The following is a 10,454-nucleotide window of genomic DNA, read 5'->3' on the forward strand; positions in this document are numbered from 1 at the left end:
AGCTTTGTCCCATCCATGTGGTAACTTTGCAAAGAAGGTATTTTTCATAACTTCTTGCATTCCAACAGGTAACTGATAAAAATATCGCTTGTATTGACAAATGAAATTTTCAAGTTGGCACATGTCATAAAGCCTAAGCTTTGTTATAGCTTATAGAGCAACTATCTCTACAAGATTCCTACTGGTGATAGTTATACCAGTAAATTCTCTTAAGAGCATGTCCTTAAAAAGTGCAAATATTCCCTCGCGAGTTTTTAAGTCATTTACCATTTCTAATATTCCAGTGCTCGCTTCTAATCTTAACCAGAAGTTTCCTACAATACCCTGTAGTGTAGATATTAGAAAACTGTACGTTTGTCCGAGGTCAAAGGCTTTATTCTACACATGGGCCGAGTTGACAGTTTCCTAAATTTTAATTGCTTCGGCCACATTGCTTACGCAATCTATATTTAAGAAACTTCCACTATAAGGTATTTCTACCATTTTTTGCATGGGTCTTGGAGTATATTCCGACTTAATCCGAGTACGATATGTTGTGGGAGTGTATTCAGGCTTAAAATTTCTCGAAGGAATCCTTTGAATGAATGTAAAGGATTCTTCATTCCTTCTAAAGGGTCATCTTTTATTTCAGCTTCCTTTGTATTAGAGATTAGGTTCTCTAGTTCTTCTATTTTTGGTTTTAGAGAAATCTTTTTAGTTTTCCCCTTATTAGAAGTTTTCCTTTGTCTCTTAAGTTCATCTTCGTAATATTTGCTGATTTTCTCAACATCCAAAGGAGAGATTTCAAGAAGATCAACCTTCATTTTGCCTTCTTATTTTGAAACAAAAGTACAACTTTTTTCCAATCTCCTTAGGATTCTTAAGCTACAAAGTTTGCATATCCTAGTGGGAGACTAGGATATTTACTTTGTAGACTGGCAGCGAATTGTTTAAGTGTTTCCTTATCTGCTATATCTCAGTCAGGAAATATGTTACGTGATGTTGAAGGCTCCTTAGGATTCTGAGATTCTCTATACCAATATCCTATAACAGCTTCTACTTTATCCAACCAAAGTCTTTTTAATTCTAATTCTCTAGTTTCTATGGTTGTTATTCGGGTTGGGATGAAGCAGACTATCCGTGTACAACATTGGCATAAGGCTTTTCGAACCACGTCTAATAATCTTTTAAATCCTAACCACTCCAGATAGTCTTGACGAATATCTGGATTCTCATTACAGAGATCAAAGGTACACTATTTGATCTCTTGTTCTATGTATCCTTTTATTGGTTCCACTTGCTCTATGTCACTAAGAGTTAATGACACAGGGTACACTACTAGACTTTGTGGATCAGAATTGATACTAGAAGGCTTTTGGGTCACTTTGTATGTGGAGAAACCTAAATTTATTTAATAAAAAATCTAACCCATTATATTCATAAATTATGTCAAAATATGAGTTTAGCATATATTTATAAATAACACACTAAAATAATAATAAAAGAGAAAAGAGAAGAAGAGACAAACACGCCATTTTGGGTTTTTAGTGTGCATTTGTGAGAGATTTTTTTCTTCTCTCAGTTTCACTGTTGGATCACTCTATTTTTTTGGCCTGTTGGTATAAGACTTATCATTATTCATTCTGAACGGTGAAGATCGCGGTTTTTTTTAAGTAAACAGTTATCTATGCTAAAATGTGATTGGTTGTTTAGTACAGTTTTGTTTAGGGGATTTTTAGAAAAATATGTTTTTCTCTTTCATTTACTGTTGGATTGCTCTTAGTTTTTGATAGTGTTTTAGGCACATCTGGTACCATATTTTGGATGGTGGAGATGTTGTTGTGTTATTTATTTGCTTTGTTACTTTAAAAAGTTGTATACTCATTCATAGGTTGAAAATAGTGTACTATTTTTTTGATATAGTGGATTGGTTTATTTGGACAATGCCCCATGGTTTTACTCTTTACATTGAAAAGGTTTCTACGTTAAATTGTGATGTTATTTTCTGCTATATTTGTTTTTGATTATTTAATGTGATCAAATTATATTTTGATCGATTGTTTGCTGCCATATAGTTTAATCAAGTAAGGGAGAGTTTGATTTTGGTTTTCTAGTTTAATTGTTTTCTTCCCAATAAATTGTATCAGAGCTTGGTTTCTATTGTGATTAATTGACCTGATTGAATGATGAAGTTGAACTTCAACAAGATGATTTGTTTGAATGACACCAATTATCATATATGGAAGAATAAGATGAAAAGATTTTTTTGTGTGAAAATTTTGCATTTTTCGATATTTGCATCTGAAAGGCTTGAGTCTAAAGTGTTTTAGAGTGGACATTTGAGCATGAACAAGCACGTAGTTTCATTAGGCCATATGTTGATGATAATGTTTATAACCATATTTGCAATAAGACACATGCTCGTTCTTTGTGGAATAAACTTGAATCTTTATATACTTCAAAATAGAGTAAGTTATTATTTCTTAAGAAGATGATGCAATTGAAATATAGTCAAAAAACTTTTGTGGTAGATTACTTGAATGACTTTCAAGGAATTGTTGATAAGTTGTCTAACATAAATAATAAATTTGATGATGAAGTTCTTGGGTTGTGGCTACTACAACTCTTCTAGATGGTTGAGAAACTTTTTTGTGTCTTACTTACCAATTCGACTCCAAATGGGATTGTTTCTTTGGAATCTGTCAAGGGTGCTATTTTAAATGAGAAGGTGAGAAGAAAGTCTCAGGATTCATTATCGTAGTTAGATGTCTTGCATAATGCATCTAAAAGTGATTTAGAATAAGCATTTGAGCATGAACAACCTTAACGTTGTTTCTTTGGCATTGATTACATAATGCATCTCATGGGTATCCAACCTTATTGCCTTCACAATTATCATCACTTATGCACATAGCTGGTGACTATCTAAATTTGTGACACTAGCTTTAAGGTTGTTAACTTTCCACCTAGATTTGATTCGGTCTGAGCTTATGTCGTCGTCCATGTAGTCAGAGACCTAATCTATGCCTTTTTTGAATTTGATATCTTCTTATTGCTCATGATTCTTCTTGCTTAATTGTTTTTTCTCTTTGACTAGGGGTGCTTGGTCATATAATAATTTTGATTATTAATGGCAACTTCTCAAACGACAAAGTTACTCTTTCTCTTTCTCAAACTCTTTGCTTTCTACGACTGTGAATGATAATGTGAGAGAATTAGAGTTATCATGTTTTTATTTTAATTTTGGCACGCGATACATGGACATGTATAGGCCACACACGATCGTATATCAAGTTACATAACTAGAGCAACTTTTTATTTCACTGCAATCATAATCTTATCCAAAATGTTGACTTCCTGCTAACCATACATGACAGTGTATGCCTCTATACATGAGTGTGTACCTCTGAAAAATCATTAATCACTTAATTTAAACTTGGAAAAAAGACTAGAATGTCTTTAGGCTTACTTATGGGTGTTACATAAATAGTGGTGTTTCTTTTCATGTTACATCCTAAAAAGAAATCTTCATATCTTATACTTCTAATGACTTCAGCATGTTAAGGATGCATAATGATGGTCAAGTACATGTTATTAGTATAGAAGATATTTACTTAGAAACTAGCATTATGACACGATTGATACTTAGGAATGTGTGACATATACCTAAGATTCATTTGAATTTGATTTCGACTGACAAGTTTGATGATAAGGTTTATTGCAACACTTTTAGTGAGGGTTAATGGAAACTCAACAAAGGTTCTCTTGTTTTGGCTTGTGGTAAGAAATCTTTAGTTTATACTTAATACAAGCCTCTATTGCTAAATGTACAATGAATGTGATAGAAGATGAAAATTTGTCAAGACTATGACATCAGCTACTTAGTCATATCAATGAAAAAGGGCTTGATAGTTTGACAAAGAAGAATCTACTTCCTTGGATGAAAAGTCCAAGGCTACATAGGTGTGCATATTGTTTTGCTAGGAAACAAAGAAGGGTTTCCTTCAAGAGTTTTTCATCTTCCAGGAAATCTGATTTGTTTGAGCTAATACATTCACGTGTGTGTGTGCATGGTTCTTTTGTTGCACCCTCACTCTCCAATGCTCATATCTAATCACAAGTCTTGGTTCTTTCGTAACACTCTCAAGTGCATTGCAAGAGTATTAAGTATTTAAATATGAAATTTTAAGGTGTTGAATAGTCGTGCATGAAAGGAGCATGCTTGTTCATCTCGTGTAAGGTAGATAAAATGGATAACGTGTCATACATGATTATTTTAGATAAGTGAACAATTGTTCACATTTTAAACTTGATTTAGTCACTTTCTTTATTACACATCTTTCACCTATAATTTGATATTTTGTTCTTCTAATAAGTAGAAGTGATTTTCGATAGATAAAAGGTAAATTCTAACATAGAATCCATTGAGTGGAGTTCAAGTGAATTAAAGAACTAATCTTGTTTTAAGTTTAGTTTAATTATTGTATATGGTTGATGTTGTGTGTAACACCTTACCTTGAAAGTCTTATCCTTCAAGGCGGGTAAAGTGCTAACAGATCTTAATCAAGTGAAAGTAAAACTTCAAGGAATATGATCATGTATACAAATCATTTAACTGAAATCCTTAATCTTTATTAATCATCATAAAATGATAACCAATGTTGTTCCAATCTCAAGTATCAAAATCCAAATAAAACATAATCAATAATTTTGTGTGTACTTAATAAAATCCATAATTAATCATAAAATCATAATAAAAAAGATATAATCAATATTTCTAATGAGCTTATTTGTCACATGCTGCTCCATCACTGACTAACCACCTCGTTATTGTCACCTCTACGTCTCTCACTTTCAAAATCAAAATGAAATGGGTGAGTGAAAACATTCAGTAAGTTAAATAATCTATCTTACAATCAATCAATAAAAATTTTCCTTTTCCTTTTCTATTCTATGTATCCCATGTTCATTTTTAATTTAATTCTAAGGTTAATCAGTGAGCGATCTCTAAGACACTCTAGTCCTGGTTATCATATCTGGTTGCCAATCAATGGACTTGTGGTTCTAGCCACTCAATCTATGAACCCCAATTGACAAACTATCTACGTCTTGATAAGTCCTAACTCAATTGATGAACTCGTAGTCATGATAGTCTTTTTTATTTATGAACACCAATCAATGGACTACCTCTTACCCTATCTACTGGTATGCCTAGGTCAACTTTTCAATCTCGATTATATTTCTTCTTTGACCAGGAACTTTGTTCATTCTCAACGTTTTCATTTTCTTTTTCAACTTCTATGTTGATGGCATGCCTATTAGAAAGTTCAAGAACTCAAAGTCACTTGGTGTAGGATAACGATCAAAAGATTGCAATTGTAAATTGTATCAAGAACACAATATTTTCTTCTTGTTTGCACCTTAGACAATGAACGATTGGACTTAATATTAGTGCATGGACCACACAGATTTGCCCTGGTATACACAAAACACAAGTAATTTGGGAGAGCTTGAATAAGTCCAACATGATCATGAAAGGCAAAGGTAACAAGCTCGTTTAGTCACAGTTAATGACAAGTGGTGTGGATCATATGGTGGTACCATGGTGATGTTCATGTTTATGATCAGTTTAAAAACTTGACTTTTGCTTGCGTTTGTAATTCCTCATTTTGTGTCTCAACTCAATGGACTCATCTTCAAATGGGAACACTCTTTGGAAAACTGTGAGGAAAGTGATGTAGAACACAAAATGACTGGCTTTTTAATCACTTTCAACCAATTCATGGTTGTAATAAGGCTTGGAGTTTTACTCTTTGTTTTTCTTTATTAATTTTTCAATCTCTCTGTTTTGGACATTATCTATCAACAATGTCCATGTGAAAAACATTCTTTAATATCTCACTTAAATCTTTTCTACACTCAATTAATTATGATCTCCCCTATTTCACTAGGATCAAGAAATCAACGAACATTAAACCCAATATGGCAATATTATGCTTTATGGATTTATGCTTTTGTTTTCATTAACAAATATATTAAATAGTTGACTATATCCAAATCGAATAAAGATAATTTGAAAATTAGACAAGTCAAATAAATGGCAGTGCATGTTGTACGAATGGTCATTTGTTATACTGGGTTGATTTTATCAGATGATCTTTTTGTATGTCAAAAAATCCGAATAATCATAAATTTTGGATAATGTCGTGATATGATACAATTCATATGAATGGTCGTGCATGCTCTATGAATGGTTGTTTATCGTGTTCTATATAAACAAATCAATTTTCATCCTTAAAGGATTTTTATCATTTTATATATACCCTTATACACATCTCTTTTCTAAGGTTCTAATAGATCAAATAAAGCCTTTGCATGAACTCTATCACCTCGTACCTTGTGTGAATACCAAGATATCATCCTTTATTTGGATCAATAACAGTCTTTGCACGTCGCCGTAACTGATAAAGATGAATAAGTCGCTTATGTGAGTAAAGGTTTTGTAAAACCCTCTATGGTTGCTCTTGTTTAATAACATGGTTGCAAAACGATGCCTATAAAGAGATCCTATAGGGTTTATGGTTGAATTATCTATTTTATATAATACATAAATTATTAAATATCAATTATGTGCCACTTTGTATGTTTCACTACCATGAACCACTAACACCCATGCAAATAAAACACGTGTAATCATATTTCATTAAAAAGTTGAACTACATGACTAGTGTGTGGCCTATGGTGTACAAAGAAATGATTGTACCAACTAATGAAGTTCTTATTCATGAAGATCTTGTAATCTCCAAGTGGTATTAGTCCAAGTAGACAATAGAATAAGTTTATGAAGTCTTTCATACAATACTCCAAAAACTCAAGGGTATTTTTTGTATGATAATTCCCTAGTCATAAAGCATCTCCCCAGTGACCAATTAGTAGAAACAATAGCTTATGCTTTAACTAATAGACAAATATCTCACAACCAGAGAACACCTTATGCTAGTTGGCACTTCATGTCATCTACCCAAAATGGAAAACAATAACCTCCTACTTTAGTAGTTTCGCTTGTGATTGTATTTTTAATGTGATTATTTAAAAGGTTAATATTTGAATTTTATTTTCAAATATATACATGATAACATTGTTACCTCCTTTCCTATAAATGTAAAAAATTACCAAGGGAAAACGTGGGACACATATAACACACAAGATAAATGTTAGATATTTCCTTTATACCTAAGGTTAGGGTTAGATTTGATCTGAGCCAAACTCGAGCTCACCTAAGCTCAAGCTTGGCTCAGTTTAAGTGAAACTGAACTCAAGCAGTAGCTCACTTGAAGGGAGTTAAGCTTGAGTTTAGTTATAGTTTCAAGTTGAATTGATCTTTAAGCTCGGTTTGATATTGCAACCAAACAAAAAATAACTAAAATGACATCATTTTGATGTGTACTAGTTATAACAATATCTTTTAAGGCAATTAGTATTGATCTTTTTTCAGGCTCATGAACTTGACAAGTCAAACACCACTCAAGTTTAAACTCGAGCTTGAATGTATTTAACTTCTAGGCTGTAGTTCCAGCTCGAGTTTGCTTGAGTTGATCTCGTTTTGGCTTCATTTGAGCCAAGCTTGTTTCTAAGTTTGAATAAACTCGATTTGAATCCAACCTTACTTAGGGTTGTTCATGTTTCATTCTAAATGTAGTGACAAAAGCCCTCAAGCCCAACAATTTTTATGAATGTATCCCTTCGTTTTCTAGTCCCCTATGGGCCATTCCTTTGTAATCTTTGTATTCAATTTGCTAGAGTAGTATCCTGAAACTATTAATCTCATAATTATGAACATAAGATCTCAAGCAACAAGTTAAACCACATTAAAAAACCATTTTGTTCTCAACTCTCTCTACACTCAATTTATATCACTACTATGGATATTATGGTTCAGTATCATATCTTAAACATCATTATCGTAGTCTAATGTGTGTAAGGCTCTAAATTATACTCGTTAGTTGGTAAAGAGAAATTTAATCACCAAGAATATATCTTGTTAGAAGTAAAACAAAATTAAAAGCTGTTAATTGGTTCATATATAAATTTATTATTTTATTTTCAAAAGTATTGGTATTTATTTTTAATCCTTTTTTTTTTTTTTGGGTATTGTTTAACTGTATTATGTTTTGGGGATTATTTATACTGATTTTTTATCTTTACTTTTTTATGAACTTTCAATTTAATCATCTAAAATGTTATATTAAAAATAATATAGTATAAGTGAAATGAATGAAATGTAGAAAGAATAAGGAAATAAAAAGGAAAATAAAAAAAATTCAAGTAAAATTAACTTCCTGATCTTTTTATTTAAATTGGTGACGAATAGGAATTTGGTTTTTAAAAATTTGATGGAAATTTGTCATTTCAACAAACCTTGGGTGGGAAATAGTCCTTTGGCCAAGTTATAATTGTACTTGAAAAAAAATTATAACTGAGTATTAAAATTTTGATATTTATGATTATTAAATATATACATATATATATATATATATATATATATATATTTTTAAGACTTTCACCGTTTTTCGCATGTATGACTGAATTTACCGATGGCGTAACTACTATAATACCGTAAACTTTTTTAATTACTATATTATCAATCTTATAATTAATTATTCTTATTGTTTTGTCCATGTAAGATTTTTGGAGGGTGAGTGGTGAAGGTGGAGCTGGTGGAGTGACATTAGCTTATTTCAGTGCAGATCGGCTGCAACATCTCCGGGTAGGCTTGGATTCGAGTCGAGCTCGCTTGAGCCAATGTTTTCGAGTTCGAGTTTAATTGTCAAAGTTTATAAATTAAAATTTTAGATACAAAACGACAGCGTTTTGACTAATATATATTAAAACAACATCGTTTTAATAACGAATATTGAAATTCGAAGTGAACCGAACCGAACTCAAGCCGAGTTCGAGCTCAAGCATAACGAGCTCAAGCTCGATTCGGTTCGAATCCAGCCCTATCTCTGGGAACCATCACTTCACCTTCTTCCCATAATAAAGGCAAAGCCGCGTCTTACTCCATTCTTATCCTAATAAAGCATTCCGACTCTTAACTATACAGCTGCCCACAGCATAGCTAATTGTACCTTCCCATCACCTTCCTCTTCTCCTCTTCATAGGCCAACTTGTTTCACTATAAATACAACCCATCATTCTCAACACATTTCATCTATCCATACAAATTAAGTTCACTCAGTTTCAGTATATATATGTTCACTACAATCAAAGCTTCTATGGCTTCTATGTTGCAACTGGCTCTTCTGTTTGTTTCTTTGATGGTTGCTTCTGCTGGTAGCTTGAACCAAAATTTTGATATAACTTGGGGAGATGGCCGTGCCAAGATGCTTAATAATGGGGACCTTCTTACTCTGTCTCTTGATAAAGCGTCTGGTCTGGCATCCAGTCCAAGAACGAGTATCTCTTTGGCAAGATTGATATGCAGCTCAAGCTTGTCCCTGGAAACTCTGCTGGCACTGTCACTGCTTATTATGTAAGTTGTTAATATATTGAGTCCTCTAGTTTCTAAACATGAAAGATCATTTTATGTTACTAAATGTAATGTGAAATTTGCAGTTGTCTTCAAAAGGGTGATGAAATTGACTTCGAATTCTTGGGAAATTTGAGTGGTGATCCTTACATTGTTCATACTAATGTGTTCAGCCAAGGCAAGGGCAACAGAGAACAACAATTCTATCTCTGGTTTGACCCAACTGCTGATTTTCACACCTATTCCATTCTCTGGAATCCCCAGCACATTGTGTGAGTATCCTGGCTATTTAGTTTCTGCACTCACTAAAATCAGTTATATTGTTTAGTTGTTTTTCTTATTCCGTTTAAACTTACAAATCTCTTTGTTTGTAATTTCAGCTTATCTGTGGATGGAATTCCCCTAAGAGAGTTCAAGAACTTAGAGTCAATAGGTGTTCCATTCCCAAAGAATCAGCCAATGAGAATATACTCTTCACTCTGGAATGCTGATGACTGGGCTACCAGAGGTGGACTTGTGAAGACAAACTGGACTCAAGCTCCTTTCACTGCTTCTTACAGAAACTTCAAAGCTAATGCTTGTGTTTGGTCTAATGGAAAATCTTCCTGCAATTCAAAAAAACCTTCATCTTCATCCAGAAATGGTGCCTGGCTCACTCAAGGTCTTGACTCAACTAGTCAGGAAAGACTGAAATGGGTTCAGAAGAACTACATGATATACGATTATTGTAGAGACACAGAGATTTCCCCAGGGCCTCCCACCAGAATGCAGTTCAACCTAATAAAATCACAGTTTGTTGTAGTCATTGTAACTAGTAAAGGCCAATTCTTTCATTCTTTGATATCTTAAAGTATCGTTGTAATGCAGTTGTAGTACTCTCTTCATTTATAGAACTATGCAATTAGAAAATCTAGTCATGATTATAGATAAATTTCATCCCAAA

The 10,454-nt window shown here is 32.8% G+C and overlaps 1 pseudogene; it reads left to right on the top strand.

Annotated features, from left to right (window-relative positions):
• Window positions 1-9,186: 9,186 nt before the first annotated feature.
• Window positions 9,187-10,454, top strand: LOC123193936 (annotated as a pseudogene).

This window comes from Mangifera indica, chromosome 13, assembly GCF_011075055.1.
Source record: "Mangifera indica cultivar Alphonso chromosome 13, CATAS_Mindica_2.1, whole genome shotgun sequence".
Lineage (NCBI taxonomy): Eukaryota > Viridiplantae > Streptophyta > Magnoliopsida > Sapindales > Anacardiaceae > Mangifera > Mangifera indica.